At 39.7% G+C, this 25862-nt stretch overlaps 1 long non-coding RNA gene across 1 annotated transcript; it reads left to right on the forward strand.

The window, feature by feature from the left end:
* The first annotated feature begins 13057 nt into the window (after nucleotides 1-13057).
* Nucleotides 13058-23382, forward strand: LOC125325696. Its single transcript, XR_007203492.1, has 3 exons — nucleotides 13058-13122; nucleotides 21434-21597; nucleotides 23265-23382. It is a non-coding gene; the product is annotated as an uncharacterized LOC125325696 (long non-coding RNA).
* The last annotated feature ends 2480 nt before the right edge of the window (nucleotides 23383-25862 follow it).

Raw genomic sequence — 25862 nt, forward strand, 5'->3', positions numbered from 1 at the left:
AAATGTCTTCACCGAAAGGGTGGTCAAGCACTGGAACAGGCTGCCCAGAGAAGTGGTGGATTCACCACCCCTGGAGGTATTTAAATGATGCATAGATGTGGCACATAAGGACTAGGTTTAGAGGTGGACATAGAATGGTGGGTTAACAGTCGGACTTCACAATCTTAAAGGTCTTTTCCAACATAAATGCTTCTATGATTCTTTTAGAAGCTCATGCTTGAAGTAGTAACGCACTTGCTTTTCTGCCTGCGCCCAACGGAGAACTTAATCTGCTGCTGAAAGCTGAGAGGCTTGGAAAGCTCCAGCCCAAGAGTAGTTGCTGCATTTGCAGACTCCCCTGCTTAACCCCACTGCATTCTAATGCATGAACTTTATTCCCCATGGCACAACCTACATGACAGTTAGGTCCTTCATGGATAATTCAAGTGCCAGCAGTTCGTGGGAGCAATTTGGAATAAACTAGGAGAAGGGATATTCATACTGGTTAGTGAAATCCTCATAGGCAAAACCATCTTCTCAGAATAGAGGCCATGCACACCATTATCTAAGTGTTGTCCCTGGTAAAAATTATTTATTTATTTGTAGTACAGTGGCACGTAGGTGGTCCAGCTAAGAGTGGGAGCCTGCAGAAAGAAACTCATTGTCCCAAGATCTGGACCAAGAAACTCCAAGCTTAAACTGATGTATGGTAAGGCAATCAGCTTGCTGTCGTCTGGTTAGACTGGGACAGCCTCCGAGAGAAATAAAATGACTCCTTTCCATCTGCTGCCCCACCCACAGTCCTACACTGCTTTTCATTTATGCTGACCTTTTCTTCACTCTCTTAAGCTTCCTTTCTCCCTTCCTTCTGCTTTTCTTTGCACACAGGGGTAACAGGCAAGAACTAAGCTAAAAGTTTAGAGTCATTGAACATACATCCAAAGTTATTCTCTCAACTGTTTGCAGATGTGAGGAGAAGAGTCACAGGAACTATATGATCTCCTGGGATCCAGGAAAATACAGGAACATGGCTGGATCCAGGCTGGATATTTTCCTCAGTCAGAGGAAATAATTGTCACACCATGGGGCTAGAATTACCCATTGGAACTAACAAGAGACAACAACCCTTTTGGCTTCCCTACCAAGTACACACATAATGGGGAACTGCCCCTTCCTCTCCATCACCACAGGATGTTGCTTGAGACATTCAGTTTTAATCTTACTCTGATGCATGCGGTTGGTACAAATTCTGCCCTCAGCCCTCTCAAGTATTAACAACACTAATGAAATTACTCTGGGGCTGTCATTTTTCATGTTGATATTCTTATGTTGCTGATCTGCATTGCAGCATTTTTCTTTGCTCCCAAGGACTCAAACTATGCTTTGTAGTTATAAGAATATGCAGGAATGACCTGCATAACCAGAATCAGCAGGGGACTGACCTTTAGCACCCTGGGAAAAGGAGAAGCCAAAATTAATCTTCAAACCAAGTTTCTTTCTTTAACACAGAGAACCAGTGGGGAAATTATTTGTGGTTGCTAAGGGAGCTTAGTTAAGTCTAACCAGAGCTCTCTTCTGAACACATCCTCAGCACAGCTAGCCATGAACTTGGAAGTCAGTTTGAGAGAACTTCAGCTGGAACCAGTGCTCACAGAAAGCTGGTTTCAAGACTATTGACAGACACACAAGACCACAGTAATCAATTCAACTAGTATAAAACAAGACTGATAAAAATTTCTCAAGGGTGTGAAACAGTTATCCTAGATGGGTCATGGAGACTTTCCTACTCCTACATGACATCTTCCAGTTTCATAAGTCTTCTATTTCCAAGACTGAGAGTGATGATGGAGTTGTGCTGTTCTCATTATCTGGACAAGGCAGCAGTAGTTGCTCTACCTGGGAAAAGAATGTAACTTTGAAGTCAGTGTAACTTCAGTCATGTACCCTCATTCTCAGATCTACTCCTTCTGATTTTGCAAGATCTATGATACAGGCAGACCTAGGAAAGCCAGTAGCTGAGGCAGAATTTGCCCATTAGACCTCAGAACTGTTGTAGTACTCTTTTTTATATGCAGCATATAAATTGCAGAATAAAAAAATAAAGAACAGGCTCCAGAATGGGATGACAATGAGAATAGGCTACAGTGGGGTGTAAAAAGGAAAAAGAATAAAATTATCAGCGACTAAGGAAAAAATTACAAGTAAATCCATGACAGGAGGTTATACTCCTGAACATTGCAGCTTTCCCAGAATTTTTACGCAAATAATTAGAAAAACTCCCCAAAGCAGAGAAACTTCTCAGTAAAGAAGTGATTGTTTCCGCAGTACATGCCAGAGTGCACACAGTCCTGCCACTGTTTAGCCCTAAGCACATTATGTGCCCTGCTGTGCTTTATGCCAGAGCAAATCCACCTGCCTTAATGCTGTGAAGAAAATATTTCTCTCTTTTCCAGAAGTCTCATCCACTGTTTGGCACTAATATACTCTGCCTTGATTTTATCACAAGTCCTCTACACAGGAGTTTTTGGTTCTGCCCAGACGCCTGCTATCAGCCCCACCCACCATCTCATAAACACATCTCTGAAGCCTGAAATAGCTGTGGTAGTAGTAGCTCTGCAGACATCCTGGAGTACTCATGGTCAAAAGACAGCAGAAATCATGGGATGGCCAAGTAGATCTTTCTGCAGGTAATTAAACAACTCTAAGATCTTCTTTTCAGATGGATCCACAGTTAGAAACAAATGCTTTGTAACTGGTTTTATAGGATGGAAATCTGTAGGCCAATTTTGGCTCTGTTTTCAACAAAGTACAAGGAATGTGGTGGCAAAAGGAAGCTGCCATTGCAGGAACAGCCAGCTCAGGTAGTTACTGAGAAAGGGATAACAGAACTCGAAAGGCTGGTGCAGTTAGAAGCAATTGTTTCATTGGGCTTTCCTTAAAACAACAGATAACTACTAATCCTTGTTCTATAAAAATATATACACAGAATGGATTTGGTTGCAGGCTTTTGATTCTTTTGAACCAACTCCTAATGGCTGTGGTGATGGGCCTGCATCCTCCAAGAAGGGTCCTGATTTGTACAAAAACTTAGTGTGAAAGAAAAAAAAGAATGTCTAATTTTCCTGTCCTCTCTCTACTTCTACATTGGCACACTTCCAAGGATCACTTGGAACCAATAGAGCTGGCTATGATTCAAGAGCCCATTCACCCACACACAGAGACAAAAAACAGATTACACAGCAGAGCAACAAGACCAAAGACCATTTGAAATGGATTGCTCACTCAAAAGGAGCTGCTTCTTGGAAGGGACATAGCTGTGCTAGTTAATCAGTACTGTCGAAATAGATGTCTTTATCACACCCTGTTATTTATTTTGCAACAAGAAAGCAACAGTACCTGGTGAAGTTTGGGAAGAAAGCACAACATTGCAAATTGCTTTTCTGGAACTGAAGAGAGCAGATTTATGAAGGAGATTGCTCCAAAAATGTACTGCAATATAACATTGGGAGTGAAGGAAAAACAAAATGTATGTGTAATATTGCTGACTACACTGCTGACAGGGCAGTTGTTCTGGAGGAAATAATTTTTACAGCGCAACTGAATAAAAAGCCACCAACCATCTCCCGAGATCACATAGGTTAGAATACAAGATCTTTGACATATAAATACAAAAGAAACTTTCCTCTGGTGGCAAAGAAAAAAATGGAGAAAAACCTCATATTAAAAATTAAATAATGCACCTCCAGTATTGAGCCTCAGGTCATCTACATTACCGTGTATCACTGATGAAGAGTGCTAGGCTCCTTGCAGCTACAGGTCTTCCAAAAGAGCTGTCTGGGGACCAGAGGTCCATTTCTGTGGCAGAAATAGGTGTTCAGACTTGCTTGTCCTTACTGGGCTATGAAACACAAAGGAGTAGATCAGACCTGAGCTGGAAGTGGTAGTTGGCTATGCTTAAACTCCATCACATGTGCTACAAGCATGATGAGGGAGTAATTTGTGGGTTTGGATACCAAGACCTATCTGGTCCTGGAAAAGCTACATAAAATACTTGTCTATACAAATGCATATAAACAGAAGTATAATCTCTATCCATCTCTACAGTTTACACATTTATGGCATGAATGTCCTGGATATTTCACATCCTCTGCTAGTTGTTCCTTATGAAGTTCCAGATTCAGTAACTCAGCCACCAGATTTTTAACTAATGAAATATCTATGTTTGAGCACATGTAATTTTTTTCCAACAAAATTTGCTTATTGGTGAAAAATCGCTTTCTCAGAATGAAAGAAGTATTGCTGAATGTAATGTTAACAGATATGACAAACAGCTAGGGATTAATTTTCTGAAGTTTTTATTTTTTTTTATTTCCACTGTCTAATTTTAGTATTTATATTAAAAAAAAAAAAACAAACCAAAAAACCACAAAAAGGTGTTGCTTTCTCACTTAGATATGAACTTTTCTTGACAATATCTGCAGTTACCCCAGCTGAAAACTCAGCCCCACACAGACGCTCGCTTGAGGTGAGAGAATTGAAAGAGTGAAAAGGAGAAAACTTGTGGGTTGAGATAAAGACAGTTTAATAGGTAAAGCAAAAGCCACACACATGCAAAACAATATGAGGAACTCATTCACCTCTTACCATTGGCAGGCAGTGTTCAGCCATTCTCAGGAAGGATGGGCTCCATCACACCCCATGGTGAAAAGCACCATCACTCCAAACATATCTCACTTCCTTCTTCCGCAGCTTTATATGCTCAGCACAAAGCCATATGATCCGGAATATCGCTGTGGTCAGTTGGGGTCAGCTGTCCTGCATGTGTCCCCTCCCAGCTCCTTGTGCACCCCCAGCCTCCTCACTGGTGGGGTGGGGTGGGGTGATGAGTAGAAAAGGCCCTGGCTCTGAGTAAGCGCTGCTCAGCAATAGCTAAAACATCCCTGAGTTATCAGCACTGTTTTCGGTGCAAATCCAAAACATATTCCCAATACCACAAAGAAAATTAACCCTATCCCAGCCCAGACCATCACAAGTATAAATATTAATTCATCCCCATTCCTGTGCCCTTTCTCTCCCCGCCTTTTCAGTTCTGCAAACACATTAAGACAGTAAATTGCTGTACATATGTTTCAATGAGGACATCAACTAGACATGTACTATCCTCCCTGTGATTCAAAATATACATATTTCTCTTTGTTGTACTTTGAAAACTGAAAATTAGTCCTGGTAATACCAAAACAAATACTCTGTCTTCATACTATTATGAAAAGAAGCAGAAGGTCCTTATTCAGTGTAAGCTTCAGTTTCAATAAAAGCAAAAGAAGCAGAAAATTACCCAGATAATTTTTTGTGTTTCACCTTTCTCCTGCCTTTCAACAAGGACCATGACCTTGAACATGTACCACCTGCATATCAGAGAATAGCTCAAGGAATATGTGTCACCTGGAGATCTTCTAGTATTATGGAGTGAGAACAAAAACCAAGGTTAAACACTCAAATATTAACAGAATAAGCTGTGAAAAAAAAGGAGATCCAACCAAGAACTAAAAATTTGTGAAACAAAAATTGAAAACACCTTTTAATTTCTCATTTAAGAGTACACAATCAAATTCTCAATTAGAAGCATGATATAATTCCTAACATGACTGAAATTTGGTTGGAAAGCTGTATTTCACAAATTTCCTAAATTCTTTATAGGTAGAAATAAAGCCCACAGTTTAAATGTTCTCAAACTCAGTTTAACACTTACATTGTTTTGAATAATTCATTTATTAACTCTTTCCTTTGGTTTCTAAACTCACAAAGCTGTGGTTTGCCTGGAATTCATGCACTGGATCACAAGTGCAAACTGCAGACAGGCATGGCAGAGCAAGAAGGCAGTGGCAGCACAGGATGGAAAGCAACCATGAGACTCCAGATTCCAGGTCTTCCAAACATTTCACTGCACTCCATGTATTCACAGTGGCTTCCATCAAAGCATGGCCTTTCTGAGGAGTCTGGGTGCTTTCTGCAAAGAGATCTGGCCTGGGTGGATTTTTTTTTTGGGAAAGAGAATGAGAAAACATAAAAGTTGTCAGAAAAGAAAACTTTATATATCTTAAATAGGGCATCCTACAGTTCTTCTGAAAAAAAGGTTTTGAGAAAGAAGTTGAGAAGGTGCTATTTGGAAGACATTTACTGCTTTTAGCTGGAAAACTGCCCTGGGTTGTTTGAATCTTCATGTTTCCAGGCATAGAGCTTTTTCTAAATTTCTAACCATGAGAAATACTATAAACTTTGCTTTTTATAGCCTATTCTTTCTCCTATAGCCTATTCCTTCTCTCCTTGCCTCCACTAGATCCCAGAACTGGTAACTGTCTTGTCTGTGTCCCACCTCTTCCCCAAGACTCCTCCTCCAGCACACAGACCTTGCTCACCTTTCCTGGGGGGAACTCCCACCCATCCATCCTCCAGCCTCTCTTGGCAAGGCTCCCAGCTGACATTTTGGCCCCTTTCAAATGGGGTTAAAAAATCAGCATCAATTTCCCATGAAAGCCAGAGAGTGAAGAAGCACCAGCAGTTTTCTAGATCCAGTGATTTTCTTTTGTTGGATACCTGTAAACTACGTTTTTGGTTTTAGGGTTTTTTTGGTTTTTTTTTTTTAGTTTTACTATCTGTTTCTATGAGAACATTCATGTCTTCTGCTATTGTGAAAAACAGATTTATGGCTTAACTTAGACTAAATTTCTGTGAAAGTTTTTAGCTAAAGTATCTCTGGAAGAAATTACTCAATGAACAGCAAAATATAACAACTGGTCACACTGAATTTACTGAATAGTTTGAGACACAATAAGCTTAAAGTAGTCCTCCTCCCCCCCCCAATAAGTTTGATATTTAAAGAAAACTGTGTGCTTTTTTTTTTTCACAATTGTTTGCCATTTAGAAGATTTTGAACAAACTTATTTTTAAACTAAAAATAACCCAAACAAACAAAAACCCCCCAAACATTTCAGCAATGCATTTTGCAAATAATCTGGCCAAAGAAATTTAATTTACCTTAAAAATGTTTCCTTTGCGCACTAAACCAAAACTATTTTTTCTTTACTTTCAGAAATACCAGCAAAACAAAAGATTCACTATTTACACAGCTGTTTTCCTGACACATATGCCCTAGTCTCATGGCTACATTTCTTATTCCTGGCTGGGCTTCCCGAGAACATTCCACTAGTTAATAGCAGTAACATGGGTCAATTCAGGCTTGAGGTAGGTAGGTAGTGTTTAGTACATTTTCACGCACTTTGTTTCAGACTGAATAGATTCCATTTTATTATTTTATCAGCCTCTCAAAACTGGGATAACATTTTATGCTGCAATCTGTTCTTTGATTTGGATGGAAGGTTCAAGATTACAATAAAGGTACTAATGCATATACTAATACAGGTTTTCTACTTTAGAAGGTTTTTTCACTTCCTTACCATTCTCATTATTCATATTTTTATTAGTAACATTCTCGCAGAAGTCTTTTCCGTGGCCTATCTTACTGGAATTTCCCATTCTTATTTTTGGTTATCTACTGCATGCATCAAGCTTTTGGGCTGCTCTAAACTTTTCCCATAAACTGTGGCTACTGTGCTCTGGGGTAAGATACTTTAAATTAAGTTTACCAGTTTTGGAATTTACTTCTGCTGATGCTGTGGGGTTGGCATGTTTCACTAGGGTTTAATCTTAAATGGAAAATAGAGACCAAACATTTTCTTTAACATTTAATGAGTTTCACACCAAAAAGTTCTTCCTCTTTACACCTTCACAGCTTATCTGAAATTTATTGTTTTTTTCTCTTTTGCACCTTCCCATTTTAAGTTCTCTGAACACTAAGCTTATACTCCAATCATTCTCACCTTTCACTCACCTTCTCTCACTTTATGTCACCATTTTGTTTTTATTCATCCACTAGACATAATTCTTTGATACCATTTGCCTTTCCTGTTTCACTGAATGCTTTTCCTAGTTGAACTTCTATACTGGCTTCTGATGTGTCCCCTGTCCGTCTCCATCTCTGTATCCTCTGTGGAGTTTTCTTGGCTCTACCTTTTCTACATTTCTGCTCATCCTTATGATTCCCTCCTAATACCTCCAGATGCATATCTACTGACATCATCCTCACTTCCTCCAAACCCCAGAACTACTACCCTTTGCATGACCAATTTGAGTAACCACAGCAATGAGATCCTTGCCTGCCTTTGTTCACTCTAGTGTGATACTCGTCATCTTAGTCTTTTCTTTCCCAAAACTATTTTATTGAGTTTGTAGATATGATCAGGACAGTGGGTTCCAAAGTACTGAAAAGGCATTTTTGATAACATCTACAGCTTAGCTTTAAGGCATCCTTCCTGTCTCTCATCAAAAATCTTGCTCTCTTTTGCTTCCTCTCAAAGGGACCATGCTTATCAAATGGATCACTGCTCCCAGAGTATACGCTCCCCATGCTTAGCCAGGCTGATCCCTGAGTTTCTCACCAGAGGACTTTTACATACTGGGTGGAACATGGGCCAATAAGTAGTCTGAGAGCTCACAATAAAAGTAGCAAAGTAATAAAGTAGCTTAACTGTAACTTAATCATTGCTAACAATAAATGTTTGTTTAAAAGGTAACCAGAAAGCAGAGGAACTTGCTGTATCACCTAAAAAAGGAGAAAGAAAAAAAGGTATCACTACTCTATATCTTCTATCTGTTCAGAAATGGAAGGAGATCTCACATGACATTTAGAACAAATATGATATTTGTTTGTCCAAAATAGATGATGGAATTCTGCAGCCCATTCCTCAAGCACATCTTGCTGAGAGTGCCTGAGCTGCAGGATACCACTCCAAAGGTGACCTCATTGTGAAATCTGAATCCAAATGAATACAAAAAGTATTTGTTTATTGAAATATGTTGTAGCAGTTTTCAAAAAGTGACCCAGGGAGAATTAGAGCAGTGGAAAAAAGATCTATTTTAGTTACTGCTCAGCTTGGTATATTATGCATCAACCTAGGGCTTCTTTTGCCAAGGCTTTTAAATTGTTTTAGAGAAAAACCAAATGAATAAAATAATATATATTACCTCTACAGAACCATTCTTTTCCTCTCAGTTATATCAGGATAAATTCAGAGTAAATTCAATGAAATCAATGGTTTTATAATAGTGTAAAAGCAAACAAATTGAGCTCAAGCTTTTCATGTTTTATTTGCCAAGTGTTTTCATGTTATGCTGGAAAATGGACAGTGACAGGATGTACAGGTTTCGGGAGCCCTTTGGCAGGCACCAAAGAAGCCCTATTATACCCCATGACAATGCAGCCATTTGCAAATGCTACCAGAACTGTACTTCCTAGCCAGAAGCATAGCAGCTCCTCTCACTGGTTTGTTGTCCTCACATGCATACCTGCTACATTGTAAGGAAAAATGCATCCTGAATGCTTCCTTGAGGTGGCAGTTGACTTTTTTTTCCACTAAACCTCAAACATGAAGGAAGAACATTAAACAGAAACTGCAAACAACTGTCACCTACTTTTTCTCCTTCCTTCAAATATGGGCTCAAACTCTACACATTTCCAGAGTGCACAGGATCATGGTTCCTTTATTCAGTCAGAACAAATAATCTCCTTTTGGAGATAATCCTTCAACCTTGCATTAAATTACTTACATTATTTATTAACAACCTATGTTTGCTGAAAGAATATTGAGTCATTTATCATAATTAATTTCATTTAGGCTTAATGAATCAAGGGGCAGATCAAAAAATGACCTTGAGCTCTGTAAATGCAAATTCTTGAAATGATGGGCTCCGCAATCTCAGTTTTCAAGATTGAAAGTGCTCTCCAGATTGTCACTCCACATGAGGGTGCTGCCACCACTGAACCACCCCCCTCCAGGGGTCAAAAAGCCGTGGCTGCCAGCTGCAGTGAGATGCCAGCACATTGGCAGAGCTGCCTGGAGGCTTCTGTGGAAGAGTAGTCATTGTATTGGGTTTGCATAGGAAGGTCTTGGTAGCAGGGTGAGCTTACAGGAGTGGCTTCTGTGAGAAGTTGCCAGAAGCTACTCCCATGTCAATGGGAAAAGCCAATGCCAGCTGGCTTAAAGATGGACTCAACAGTGGCTAAGGCTGAGTCCATTAGTAACAGTGGCAGTGCCTTTGGGTTAAGGGGAGGGGGAAATGTTACTGCATAGGAGCAATTGCTGCCCGAGAAAAGAGTGAGACTATGTGAGAGGAACAGCCCTGCAGACACCAAGGTCAGTGCAGAAAGAGGGGAAGATGCTCCAGGCACTGGAGCAGAGATGCCCCTGCAGCCCATGGTAAAGCCCGTGGTGAAGTCTGCCCCCCTGCATCACATGGAAGGCCATGGTGGAGCAGAAATCCACCAGAAGCCTGTAAAGGACCCCACACACTGGAACAGGTGAGTGCTTGAAGGAGGCTGTGACCTTATGGGAAGCCCACACTGAAGCAGGCTCCGGGAAGAACCTATGTTCCTGTGGAGAGAGAAGCACAGGCTGGAGCGGGTTTTTCTGGCTGGACTTGGGAACCTGTGGGGGGTCCGTGCTGGAGCTGTCTGTTCCTGAAGGACTGCACCCCATGACAGGGACTCAAGCTGGAGCAGTTCATGAAGAACTGCTGTAGCCGGTGGAAAGGACTCACACTGGAGAATTTTGTGGAGTACTGTCTCCTGTGGAAGGGACCCCATGCTGGAGCAGAGGAAGAGTGTGAGGAGTCCTCCCCTGAGGAGGTAGAAATGGCAGAGACATATGATGAACTGACTGCAGGACCCATTCCTTGTCTCTCCCACACTGGGTGGGAAGAGATAGAGAAGATTATGAGTAAAGTTGTGTCTAGGAAGAAGGGAAGGGTTGGGGGAAAAGTTTTTTTAAGACTTGGTTTTATTTCTCATTAGCATATTCTGATTTCATTGGTAATATTAATTGTCCCAAGTTGAGTCTGGTTTTGCCCATCACGGTAGCTGATGAGTTCTCCCTATCCTTATCCCAACCCATAAGCCTTTTGTTATATTTTCTCTCCCCTTCTAAGTTGAGGAGTGGAGTTACAGAGAAGATTTGGTGGGCACCTGGTGTCCAGCCAAGGTCAAACCACCACATAGTTTATTCCTCATTAGGACCTAATGCAGAGGTAGGACTCTGTTCCTGGTTAAATAGAACAATGACTGCCACTTTCTTCTAATACAGCTGCAGGAGGTGTAAGTGCCCACTTTAAATCAAACCCATCAGCTGGAGAATTTGGTTTCACCTCTTCTCCTTTTAGTGTCCTAAAAGACTCAAGCACAGAGATGTTCACTTTTGGTTTTGCACCATGCAAAAGAACAAGAGAACAACCAGACTGGAAATAAGTATGAGCATGATTGAGACCAAATTGCTGTAATTGGTATGGAGAGGGGAGGACTGAGTCTGAATTTCACCTTGAGGCATTCAAACAGCTGTAACATGTACAAATGCTATCTTTGCAGGTTTCCTACAACATCCACATTGTAATAACCTTGTTTTTCCCTGACTCTTCTGATTTCATATGACACATACCCCCACAGCCGGGTGAGACGAAGTTCATTGCAAGCTACATATGGCCAAGTTGCTGCCCAAGGAACTCTGCCAGATGGTTACTCACAAAATGAAAAGAAAATTGTGGTCCAACGAGGCAGACTAGGAGGAGGAGTCCTAAAGTAGTTGTCATAGGAGGGAAACAGACTTCTTCAGTGCAGCCTCAGCTGTCTTTGAGGCTCATCTCCTCTGCCAGTGTTGACTGAAGTTGGTCAACAAGGCTCAGAAGTTATTGGAGGATATGTCAACAACTTGCTTACCTACACTTGTGTAAAACCTTACAGCACCTAAATGCTGAGCCACTCGCAGTCAGCAAGAGCTTTCCTGTTATTGAGACAATAAAGCGCAGTGATCTCCATCACATCAAAGAAAGTTTCCAGTTCCATTGTTCATCTCATTTTGTACACCTTGGACATGCTCCTTCCCCACTTAGCACTCCATCTCTTTCCCCAGGAGAAGTTAGAATGGAAATACAGACAAAGTCTAAAAGGAAAGAGATTGTTACTATTAACTCTTGTTAGCATATCTGGGCATCAGCCTATCACCTGCTGTTAATGTACTGAAACACAGAATAAAGCTGCATTTCTGTTAAAGACATTGGGAGCAAAATTGGACAGAAGAGTGTCAGACTGCAGTTTTTCCATTCTTTCACACAAAATGTGAAATAACATGTTAACTGCCTTCTGGCCATACAGTAAGCTTCCATTAAAATAATTACCATATGGCTCTTTTGGGGACATGGTAGGTTTCCTGTTATTTCACGATCCTTTCAGATGAACAGTTTCACAATGGACCCTACAGGACTTTGAAAGGATTTTATCAGGTTACTGGATTAGGGCTTTGATAGAGATTCTGAGGAAAAAGCAGGTGGAAATAACAGCTCACAGAGTGGCTCTGCAGAGTGATTACTGGGCTATATTCTCTGTTCAAATGGGAAGAGGAAATCCCTTGAAATAAAAAGTCTGGCTGCTGCTGATTAGCTGACAAGAATGAAATTGAACACTATGCACATAAAACTGTATATGTGCAACCAACAGATCCATCATGTCAGCAATTCATTTTCTTATGGTAGCATGGGCTTGGAGAGAAATCCATTAAGGCCCAAATAAATTAATAGCACAGAAGAGAAGTATCCCCTGTCTTGCCTGGCTTTCTATACACATGGCTTACAAGTCTAGTTTGGTGTTGTTATTTTTTTTTTTTATATTTATCTCTTCCTCATTCATTAATTTTACTGCATTATATAGTGATAGGGACCCAAATTTTTTCTTTTTTTTCTGTTATCAGCGCATAACTTACATCAGTTTCTCCAGCTGCAGGAATAACATAGTAAGAATATTTTGTATATCTATAGGTACCTTTAAATCTTTGGGTGGTTCCAGTTGTACCTGGAGCTTATAACAAGGACTAAGGGCAGGAGAGATTGAGGGTGAAGTCTAATTAACAGTCATCTAAAACATCATTACATCAGTAATTTTTTTTTGAACAGCCTGTATCATCCCTGTCTTTCTCTCCAGTTTTTCTCCTTGCAGAGTCGTTGAAATGCATTGTCTGTTGGAGGACTCCAGTTGTGGTGGTGACGGTACGTTAGGTGGCAAGTCCCATGAAGCATGCTAATATGCGCTAATCTTTTAATGATGATGAATATTTGACTCTTTGTAATGGGGGTATTTTTTTTAAAGAGGCTTTCCACAAAAAAAATCATCACAATGGTTGTCACAAGTAAGCTTCCCTCCCCTCTGAAAGAACTGACTGTAGTGGAAAAGATAATTACTTAGTTCCTTTATCTCCGAATTATTTGTAATAAAACCTGAAATCGCACCACAAGGTCTTTCATGAGGATGTCATAAATTAAGATGCATCGATGTATTTGGTGCATCTGTTCAGCTCTGCGCTCCTTTGTCTTCTGCAAATAGCGCAGCAGCTTCAATACCCAGCAGACAGCATTTACGCAAATGATGTCGTGGTCTGTATCATTAATATTCAGCGATTGTCTGTCATAGACACCTTACTGTACATCTGTTATGCAAATTTATGTTAATTTTTGCTCACTGACAGCTGCCTTGGTTCCCTCCCTAAAATGATCTTTTCCATTTTGAAGTTTGCAATCTGTTCCCAAAAATGTTAATCTAACAATTAACTGAAATTGCTAAACAGAAATTTTACATGTTATGTCCAAAATAGAAACCAGTGTTTTTAAATAGATGGTGAATCTTCTCTTCACATCATTTGTTTTATATGTGATTCAGAGAAGGGTAAACATTGATCTTTGCACAGTCTGTGTTGGGATAAATGACAATCTCCCTATATAGTAATAGGTTTTGCAGGTAATAATGCCATTTTCTTTTCACATAGGCCATCAGCATAAAACTGACTTTCCCATTAAAAGCTGTTCTTTGTACAATTGTTTTCTACTTAGACTTTTGGAAGTTGAAAGGTCACTCTTTATTAACACATTATTCATTTAAACCTTTTATTTTAAACAATATGACCGTATTTCAAATAGAGGCAGTAAGCATTTAAAAAATGTTTCAGAGAGGTTACATCATGTTACTGTAATATACCAGGAAAAGTGAGATATGGTCATTTAAGTTAGGTTCAGACTGATGGGGAAAATGCTTTGACCCAGTGTGCCCACAGCAGGAACCAGACAAGTTACACCACATATCCTATGTGGAATCAGTGAACATCTGGACAGTTGGTGTCCAGGGAGGGTTTAAGTCTGTTTGACATTAGGGAAGGTGCACAAGAAAAGCCTAGGCATAGAAATAGTATCCACCTTAAACCAAAGTGCAAGCAGACTGCTCTTTGTCTCTCCAAGTTCTCAGACTTCCCTTTGATATGGAACAAGAGAAATATTGACAAGAGCCAGGGACAGCTTCAGTCAGGCAAATACCTGCAAGAGATGTCAGAAATGCAAGGGTAGCTGGTGTGAAATGGAAAGGGACAGGTCATAGCCACTGTTGGGAAAGGGAATTAAACAGGAGCAGGTGCATTGCCCATATCGGGAAAGAGCCTCTATATGTCCATATACTGAGGACAGCAGCTTTAAAGCAGAAGCCACTTAACTGCATTGCCTGACAGTGTATAGGGTCATGATGTGATAGATTTTTCAGAAACCTATGGCCAAATCAGAATTTGACAGAATAACACAGAACCCAACTATAAGCCATAGAGAAAGACAGACTGAAAGAAGTTGAGTTTAGATATTAGGAACAGCATTACAGTACACCACAGATTCAATATCAGTCTTCACCATAGAAAATACAGCCAAGATACCTATCCAAGCTCTATCCTTATCAGGAAATAAAGAGCACACTATGTCAGGCTGATCTGTCAAAATAAGAAGAGTAGGAAAATTAAACTGATAAATTAAAGAGCAGCATGTCACCTGACTGATGGCAACCCTCCAGGAGATCTCTTAGAAGCATAGCTGCTGTTTCTAACAAAGAATACAGAATAGCTCATTAAAAAACACAGAATGGCAGGGTAGCAAACATTGCTCTTTCCTTCCCAAAAGGGAAACCAGGGAATTCTCAGAGTTATGTTATGAATCTTCAAAAAAGTTTTTGGAACAATAATTCAGACAAAAGTAGAAAATCACCAAAATGAGAATGCTGTGAGGCCAAGCTGACAGAGCTTCTAGTAAGGAAAATTGTACTTCTCTAGTCTGTTGTAATGCATCAAGAGTGTAAAACAATGGATGATGAAGATCATTTCATAAGTAAGTTCACTTGAAAGACAATGTATTTAATTGAAAAAGTATTTCCCCAGGAACCAATTAGGAAAAAAAAGTAATCATGAAAGGAAATGGAATACTCTGCTGTAGTTCAGAAAGTGATTGACAAAACGGCAGCAGATAGAAGTATGTAACTTACTCCCAAATTAGAAACTTATAGTGAAAAATTGCTGAGCTGTTTTGGAAACTGCAGTTAATAAGGCTGTTTGGAAAAGAACTAAACAGACATATCAGTATTTGCAGGTAACAACACTTTGTCCAGATGTCCAGACAACAAAAGAGCTTGACAGATTTAAGAAGGACTTTAAAATAAATCACAAGGCAGCACTTAAAAGACAAATTCAGTGTCAAGTACAAGATAAATTTAGGGACATGGGAGACCTGACTACATTTCAAGAAATTACCTGAGGCATCAGGTTCTACTATTTACTATTACAGGCAATCACATCATATAACTCTCCATTAGAAGTTTAAAAAGTTCCAGATTTTTTTTCTAATCAGAATTGTTATGCACATTCTTTTGATAAACAGTCTTCTCAGAGCAAAGTTTGCATTATTTCAACACTGGAGTGTATGACAGAGCTTACAGCTAAACAGTATGACTCATAAAAATTAAAACTAATTGGCTCTTCACCTGCCTCTTCATGAAGCACTTTTATAGTTAAAGTAGAACTTCCAATATAGTTGCAATACCATTATAGTATCCTAACACAGGGGAAAAAAAACACAGTAAGAATTTTTTCTTTCACATTAACTGACATTGTTGGAGATGAGCCATTTTGCAGTAATTTCTTTTTTTTTTTAAGGCACCATCAGAGAATGGAAGGACCCCTCTTTTGTCATCTTCATACTGTCTCCTGTGCATGTATTTCAGCATTTCAGCCTTCATAAATAGTTTTCCTGATTAATTACAACATCCTGAAACACCTTCCTATTAAAGTTTTGGGGGTTTTAATTGCAAGAAATTGGCAGGGGACACAGAGAGCATACCAGAAGTTGTCTGTCTAGCATCACCTGCAATGTTGGACTAGTGGGATGACAGCAGGAGTGGTGAAGGCACAAAGCTATTAAGAGCAGTGAACCAGCCCAAGGTTACTTCATCCACCTGGCACCCCAGCAAGCACATCTCTTCCTGCTGGATGCTGTTCATCAGTCCCAAAGCTCAGGGCTATGTCGCTGCACTGTTAGCTTAGTTTTGAAGTTATTTCAAACTTTCAGAGTCCAGAAAGGTTGTTCTTAAATTGAGGTCCACAGAAAGATACAGATTTCATTGTTTGAAATAGTTCGGTCACAGTAGTTGGAAGAACAAGGTGCCAAAGAGCGGCTACAGCATAACTAATCTCAGAGCTTAAATCAGATCTCTTTGGTGACTGAGGTCTTCCAGAAGTGATTTTTTCCCCTTGGTGACACTAAGATTACATGATGCCTTTTTATTATTATTATTTTTTAAACACACCAGCATTTTACTGTCAAATATCTGAATCATTTGTAAGGAGAAGAAATGTGATGAACTGCTTTATTTAATGTCCTTAAAACCTTGACAGTATTTTTGTACCATGTAAACCTCAAGGTGCTGACTGTAGGCTCAGCAGGAGCTCAGGGACTATGCTAGGAATTTCCACATATAGAAATGAGCTAAGACAATTTTGCCATTTTGATTTTCTCTTTCTTCCCATTTTTGGAATAGAAACAAACATTTCAATGTTACCTGATTTAAGAAAAAAAAAAAAGATATCAGAAAGTTATGATAGTCTGATTAGGGTATTTTTTTTTCCAGAACACTAACACTGCATTCTAGTTTTCAAGTTTCTGAACATCTTTAATATATAGACAAAATAAGTTTAATCAGAAATGTCTCCTTTAGATAAAATAAAAAACCAAATCAAAACGTTGTCCCAAAATTGGTGAAGCAGTTAAATTTAATTTTAAATGTTTTAAATGAAATGTTTTAATTTCATTTTTCATGTTTTCAAACTGTGTTTCATAGATATTGATTTAAAAAGTCTTAATGAATCATATTTCATTTGAAGTGGTGGAAGAGAATTTCAGAGGAACCCTTGACAGAAGTGTCCTGAATAGCTCTTTCCTCTGGCTTGAGATGATGTGCAAGAAATTGAGGTTTGAGCTGCCTGTAACCAATATTCTGAATCTAACTGAACAGCAAGAAGTCACATCCTATATCCAGCCCTTTGCGCATGCTTTGTATACAAATACCAACCAAAGAGAAAGCCCCAGTAGCCCACTAGCTTTGCAGGCCCTACACCTTAGAGAAACATGGCAAAAGCCTACCCCAAAAGTGCAGAGATGAACTGCAGTTCTTGGAAAAACCCGACACGCATGGTGGCTGTTTACAGCTTTCCCCTTCTGTGGCTGGTGGGCTGCAACTCACCCATGTTCCCTGGCATCCCTCACCGCTGACCCTGCAGTGTCATCCTGCTGCTAGGCTGGCATTGCGCAGCAGCTTCTGGAGATGGTATCTGCAGCCGCAAGGACATAAGGGCTCTGTTTGTTTTAGGAATGCTGCTGAACCAGACAAAACCACTGTTATTTTCACTTTAACTATTCTTCATCTTGACATCTACCTCCCCAAGACAGAATACACACTTAGAAGACAGACTTAATTAGATTTTTTATTTCTAACAGCTACTAGTGCAATAATAATATTCTTGTCTCCCTACTCACATAGGTCACAGAAAATAAGATTGGAGGGATCTGAAAAGATTAGAAGTCTTCTAAAATATTCACAAAAGCAGAGCTGAGGTCCCCTCTGAAGAGTTGCATTCCTTTACAGGACTGAGTGACTTTCATCAGTCATTTTATTGACCAGTGTAGAAAAATGTAAGTTAATGCGCATGGAGAAAACCTAACCAAACACACATAAAATCTGGTCCAACACCACTTCTCTGACTGATGCTAATTAGTAATAGGATCATGGGGTTATAATAGGCAATTTCATGGATCTATCACCTCACTGATTAATAACAATCAAGCAAGTCATCTAAATAGTAGGACTCATTAGGAGAGGAGTAGACAAGAAGAAGAGTATATACACAGTCTTGCTGAATAAATCCATGGTTTGCCCGTGTCTCAGGTATTATGCTTTATACTTGCTCTCAGTTCTTAAAAAGTAGAAAAAAACAACCAACCCAAGAAATACGCCATGAGGAACATAATGGAAAGCCACTTCTGTCTAAAGAATATCTAAATAGACTAGGGGTATTCAGCCTGTAGACTAAAAAAATGTGTACAGTCATTACTAGGATGAGTGTTTGAGAAGTGTATTCTTTATTCCACTGCAAATGTTCAGAAGCAAAGAGAAGCTGAAGTTAATACAAAAGAGTAGATCTTCATTCCCTGGGTGCTGGATTGTGGAGCCCTCAGAGAAGCCAGATCTGCTTCAGAAAGACTCCAAACTAGTAACTCCTGAAAACTGTGGATAGAGAGGGCAGGAGCATGTAGGCCTATCCTACTGTTCTCTAGGTCACCTGTTTGTCTCAAGTGCCAACACAAGAAATTAGGGAAGAGAAAGTTTAGAAGCTCAGGTATTTGCATCAGATAAATAAAAGATCTCCATGCTATCCACAAGACAAATGAATAAGTGTGCAAATTAGCAAAAAACCCAAACACAAAGTATTTAGGCTTTTCAGCCCTCAAGACACCACAGAACATTTCTAGAAACAATCAGGCAAACTTCCCTTCAGATACAGGACTGTTTGTTCCCAGTATGACAACACAGCTCTTCATTTTACCCTACTCATCAAGTCCCAGCACCAAATAAGCCCCCAGTGTGCCTTCACTCCCACTTTAATTGGCTGCAGCTATGTTCTGTGACCAGCCAAAGGCTGACAAGCATCATCCCAAAGAAAACCCCTGACCCCCCCTTCCCAACTCTTCAAAATCCCACTCACAGATGAAAAACCTTTAGTCTACACTATCATCTCATAAGCCATTTCACCTGAGAAAAATTCGCACCAGCTCTGGTGCTGTTGGGAACTCCTCTCAGCTCTTGCATGCCTCTGCTTCTTATGTCATTCTTGTAATTTTCAAAAACAAGTGTTTATCAGAATGTGATCAGCTACAGGAAAATCAAATCTCACATGTTTCAAAACTGATTTAGCAACTCAGTAGCTAGCATTAAAGAGAAAAATATGTATGGAGATTTGTCATAAATGGCAATCCAAGAGATTTTTGATCATTGGATTACATTAACCTTTTCCTTTCAGTCCCACTGATTCCAAATCCAATTAAATAATTGCCTCTTCCTTGTATTTAGATAAAACTTTTGTGAGTCTAACAACTGTCAATGACTTGTGAACTGCTGCTACTTGTATTTCATTGTTTTGTTTCTTTAAAAATGCCACAGTGATAAAGAGGAACAGAAACAAAATTTGAATAATTAATTAATTAATATGTAGGGACAGTTTAAATTCATGAGTGTGTATAATCTGGCACTTCCTGAGGTCTTACTGAAAATGACACTCTACCAGAAGTAATATCAAGGGGAAAATGATGCAAAATGACTTCATAGTTGGGATCAAGTTATAAATATCTGCTGGATATATAACAAATGCTGAACCTTCTGTGCCTGTAACTGCAAATTGTGATGGTTCATGGAAAAGGATACCTTTACTATCAGAATAATGCCACTTTAGAAGATCTTTTTGAATGTTATATATATATATATATATGTGTATATATATATATATATATATATCGGCTTAAAACTATCTCCCTACACTCTTTGGAAAAACTTTCATTAATCTGCACAAAAGAAGAAGTCAGGATCATAGCTGAGCAGGAATAAATGACATTTTGATCTATGTAATATGAGGATATACAAAGCATAAATTGAGATAATTCAGCTGTGCAGCAGTGTGTGTAACTTTAGAATTTTGCCCAGAAATTTTCATTAAATTGAAGTCCTTCTCAAATGCCAAATATTATTTGGCAATAAGTAGAAGTGCCAATGAAAAGAACAAATAAACCCAGAAAAACTTTTAAGATTAATTATTTAAGCAGGTGTGCAGGTTAGAGAAAATCACAAAGAAATTCCCCCTGAGAAAAGGAATATATTCACCTCGTTACCTGCCTGGGTTTCTACATTCACACCTCTTTGGTCTTTGTTTTACATTAACTCTAGTAAGTATGGTTATTTGTAGCCAGGTAAAGAAAAGTATGAATTTATGCAAAAAGAATGCCTCTGAAAAGCCAGTTTGTAGTATTTCAAGCTCATTTGGGGATTTGCACCAAGATGTGGATCCTAGAAGCTCTGCTGGGATCTTAGGAAAGGGAACACTTTGGCAATCTGTACCTTCATGAGGAGCACAGCACTGTCAAGCCATGTGCATGTTTCTTGAGCACTGCAATTTTCATAAAATTCATCAAACCTCCAGCTGAAGGTAAAATGACTGAATCCAAGGTTTAATGTAGATGTCTTGCACATTTCCACAACATCATATTTACATTGAAAAGGTCACAAGCTGAACTTTGTAAAACACAGCAGATCCAGTGTGGTGACTCATCATACTGTTGGCTAATCATTTTTGCATATGAATACACTGAGTTTCCCTTGACTGTTTTCATACAAGCCTTGGGATAACATCAGGTGGCACCGTCTGCTGAGACAAAATCAGCTGTAAAAAAGAGGAGTATAGACATTTATTCCCAGGACATTTTGGCTAAGCCATCATTCCATAAGGAACAAATAAGCACTTTCTCAAGTTTATCTGCAATCTATCATTCTGCAAATTTTAATCTATTAATATTTATTCTATTTTATCATTCTGCAAATTTTAAGCCTTAGTTCTCCATGGTAGTGGCAGTTACAATCTCCCATATAGACTGGTCCAGGCAGCCCCACAGCAGCTCAGAAGGAATGGGATTACTGAAAAGATGTTCTTGAGAGTTTTTTCCAATCATCTATTTGTACTGCTAATTAATATGAATTTTCTGCGTTTTCGCATTCATTCCTGTGGTGCCCGAACACCTGGATACAGACAATACATTATAATGTGGCTGGTTATTGCAAAGTCTTTCTGTAAAATCAATTAAGTTGGGCAGCCTCTACCATATGATTCGGTTTTTATTATTATTTTATGGCTCAATATCAGAATCTCTTTATTCTCTGCAGATGACTTCTTTTTTTGGTTTGCAGCTGACTCAAATGAAACACCTGCAACCATTACGGATAACTGTTGGAAAGCAGGTTTGAAGTCAAAAGCCCCACAAAGTCAGAATGTAGTGAAAATTCTTCAGAGGACAGCAATAAACATCACTTTTGCACAAGCCTTGTGATTCTGTGTTGGCTAAACCTGCAAGGTAAAATCACAGTCCACATGACCCTCTGGTTACAGCATGAAAATGTTTACAACCTGGAGTCAGTCCTGCAGAGATATTCAACAGATGAGCCATTAACAAAAAATCTTGCTTCCATGAGGAGTCTTTCTACTGTCAACTCTATTTACTGTCACTGTAACATAATCCATCATTCCGTGGAAAGTGTCAGACATAAAAATAAAGTGGAAATCTATAAAACTGGTTTTGAGTCAGTAAAAAATGTCAATTTCGTGGCAGTCTTTATTAATCCTATTAGCTGCAGTACTTTGGAAGCCACAGGATTTCATAAGACTCAGAATGCTAGTAGCATTCAGTAAAAAAAGACACAAGAATCCCATGTGCATGTATGCAGAGAAACTTAAAGAATCAACTCTGTGGCTGACATCCAGTTATGCCAGTAAGGTCAAAGGTGATATGATTGAGAAGGTTATGCAGTCTTATTAAGCTGGTTATCTTCTCTGTGATACCACCATGGGAAATTTTAGCGATGCAGTTTAGCGATGCAGCTTCATATCTAACGTTGACTTGAACGATATCCTCTCCCTCACCTATGGGCTGAGCTGTCATGTTGAAGGAACTGTGTCCCCCCTATGTATCATGTCACGCCTCTCTTCTTAGTGAAAGAGGAGATCTAATCCAGCTAATCAAATGTAGTTAAAAGAGCATTCATTGTATGAAGTGTGTGAAACACCTTTTGAAATACTTTTCCTGCTGTCAGAATCACTGTTATTGTTTTGCTTTATGGGTCATTCAGATTTACAAATTTTTCCTAAATAATTTTGCTGCATGCATAAATGGCCTAAAGGCTATAAAATTAAACATCTTACAATTAGAAACTTTACAGGAAAAGAAAAAAAGATGCTTTCTCTTCAGTGATGTACTTAGCTCCAAGCATGTTGTTAGAGACTTAAAGATCACAATTGCCTCAAACACTGTTAAGATCACCAAAGGACTTTGCCTGCAAAGCAAACTGTGCAAAGGATCAACTAACTGCTCAGTGACAACCACCAAGGCCCACACCCCCCCAAAATCTGCCTGCTGGATTCCAGGAATTTGGACTATGAGAGACTGAAATGTTAATGGTTAATGAATCAAAACAATCAGCCATTTGAGAAGGCCAGGTTTGCACACTCTCCCCCTGCCCATCTGAGAGGAAGGAGGAGAGTTTTTGAGTGCATGGTGGTGAAGTCTCTGGTCCACATATCCAACTCCCAGAAGTTACAAGCTGGGTTTTGAGCCAGATAAGAAGCAAAGCCTGCAGAGGCAGGATGGTGCTTTTTACCATGCCAATTATGGCAGTAGTCTCCCCTCATACAACTGTCTCAGTTGTAAAACTCCTCCTCTCATTCCCGCCATCCCAGAAGGCTAAATTCACAAGGGACATTAACAGGTAGGCTTGAGGGTATTCCGCCCTCCTGATGGGGCATAACTGGCTCAACTACACTGACATGTCATGTCTTAGAAGGTGTCACAAACCATCAAAGACCCCCAAAGTTTCCCCAGACTGATTTCTGAGGCCTTCCACCAGAGGACTGTGCAAGATCCACAGTGTTGCAAAAGACAGTGTAAACCTCTCCCCTCCAGGGGAGGTGCTTTGGTGTTCCCACTGTACCTGAGGGTATATTAACCCATTGGACTCTGTTTTGCAGGACCCCAAGAAGCCAGGGCGAAGAGGACCAATGGTACTCTGTCTGGATCCTTGCGGCAGTGACTATTTTCTACTTAATCTGTCTCACTCTCTTTTCCCCCCGTCTCTCCTCTTTTCTATTTCTTTCTATCTCTATCTCACATTACTGTTAAATAAAATCCATTCTATTGACTTCAGCATATGGTCTCATTTGCACCTTAATTTGGGTAGAAGTATCTCTAATAATCAGATCTTAACATGTACAATAAACTAAAAGTCTGACTGTGTACCTTTTCTTCCCTTTGGGGAACATTTTTTTCACATAAGTAACTTCATTTGTTTACACTGGGACACTACACATTCCAAAGGCAAGTGTCAGAAGAGAGCAGTCCAGCTGAAGCTGCACATGAGATTACAGGCTGTGAACTGTGGTTTATTAATTTTGGCAATGTGACCCAATAAGTGCAAAATAACAGTAATGTGAAATATGATACATAGAATGTGACTAACAGCAATTATTCTAACTGTGAATCTCATCTCACAGAAAGCAACAATAAGGGATGTTCAGCATCCCAGGACACGTGTGGTTAACCTCAGCTAACCAGGTCAATCTTCCTATACTCTCTGTTATGTTGATAGGGAAGGATAAGCTCATCCAGACCATTATTCTAGAGCGAAATCCCAGTTTTTCTTATTTTTACTTATCCCTAAGGACTCTTTGTGTCCGTCTCCCTTTCACTGTACACATTACAGGAAGACACTTAAACTTAGAAAAGTGCCTCTTGTAAGTACATATCATAGATCTGTGGCTGAAAGGAAATTCCAGTACATAAATTAACCTACATTACATAAGAATCTACATGTTGAATGTCAAGATAAAATATATAGATTGACACCAATGATGCAGAAGAGGATGCAAATGAAGCACATATTCAGTGGCCTTTTTTTTAAAAAAATAGCAAACAAATGCAGAAATCAATATCCACTACTATGGAAAGTTCAAAAATAATTATATCAGCACAGGGAAGAGGGCCAAGGGTCCAGGCATGAGGTTGCCACAAGCTGCCCATGGCTCTCTGGGGCCGGTGCTACACTGACCTAGGATTTGGCCCAGTCAATTCCGGAGACAAGGGGAGGCCACTGGGAAACCTGAGGCCCAGGAAAGGTACTCAGTGGCCACCATATTTTGTGATGGCCAAAGTGCCAACCATGCAGACAAACTATGTCAAGCTCTTTGCCATAAGGAGCAGAGGATAAGCTGTGGCTGACTTTATTTAATACTATAAAAGCAGCCCTTCTTGAAAAGCCTGCAGCATGGCTGCATAACGTGATATCAATTCTCATCCCTGTGTCTGTTTCCATGTCTGTCTTCACAGGCAATACACTCCTGTTTCAACATTGTTATGTACAGGTTCACAACCAACATGAAATAAAAAAAAAATACCTCACCTTAGTCCTGCCCTTGACAGAGGCATATTTAGTTAGTACAGTGGCTGAAGTATACCCTTATATGTAATGTATTCCTATTAATAACATTCTGCTCTGACTAACAAACAGCTTTATTTTATTGCCATGATTTCTGACTTTCTCACAGTCTTTAAAAATATGAACTAAAACATTTCACTCCAAGAGTGGTCAAAAAATATTACTACTTCAATACAATATTGCAGGTAGTAAATCGTTTCACATATTAAAATTAATCTCTCTGCTTGTTTGGAGAAACATATATTGCAAAATAAAATCACAAATGTGATAGGAAAATCTTCACAACTGATACCCCTGCCTGCTTTCAACTCATAGCAGAGGTACCTAGTTCAATGAAATCTGCTGGTTTCATGCAAATACCAACCACAGTAAAAATGACATTGCTGGGATGCCGCACACCAGCAGAGAGAGAATGAATCTCTATTACCAGCCTCCCAGTAAGCAGCCCCATGTGAACCTCATGAAGCTCAACGATACCAAGTGCAAGATGCTGCACCTGGGTCAGGGTAATCCCAAACCCAAAATCAGGCTGGGGAGAGAATGGATTGAGGGAAGCTCTGAGATATGGGGTAGATATGGGTGGATGAGGGGTTGGACATGACTCAGCGATGTGCACTCTTGGCCCAGAAAGCCAGCCATATCCTGGGCTGCATCAGAGTGACCAGCAGGTTGGGGGAGATGATTCTGCCCCTCTACTCTGCTCTGCTGAGACCCAGCCTGGAGTGCTGCATCCAGGTCTGAAGTCTTCAGTACAGGAGGTACACTGACCTGTTGGAGTGAGTCCAGAGGAGGGCCATGAAGATGATCACTGGAACACCTCTCCAATGAGGGCAGGCTGAGAGACCTGGGCTGTTCAGTCTGGAGAAGAGAGGGCTCCAGGGAGACCATATAGCAGCTTCCAATACCTAAAAGGAGAGTATAAGAGAACTGGAGAGGGACTTTATACAAGCGTATGCAGTGATAGGACGAGGAGGAATGACTTTAAATTGAACAAGGGTAGGTTTACATTAGATATAAAAAAAAAAAAAAATTACTGTGAGGGTGATGAAACACTGGAACAGAGACATTTTGTTGCTCCATCCCTGGAAGTGTTCAAGGCCAGGATAGATGGAGCTTTGAGCAACCTGTTCTATTG

Source organism: Corvus hawaiiensis, chromosome 5 (assembly GCF_020740725.1).
Source record: "Corvus hawaiiensis isolate bCorHaw1 chromosome 5, bCorHaw1.pri.cur, whole genome shotgun sequence".
Lineage (NCBI taxonomy): Eukaryota > Metazoa > Chordata > Aves > Passeriformes > Corvidae > Corvus > Corvus hawaiiensis.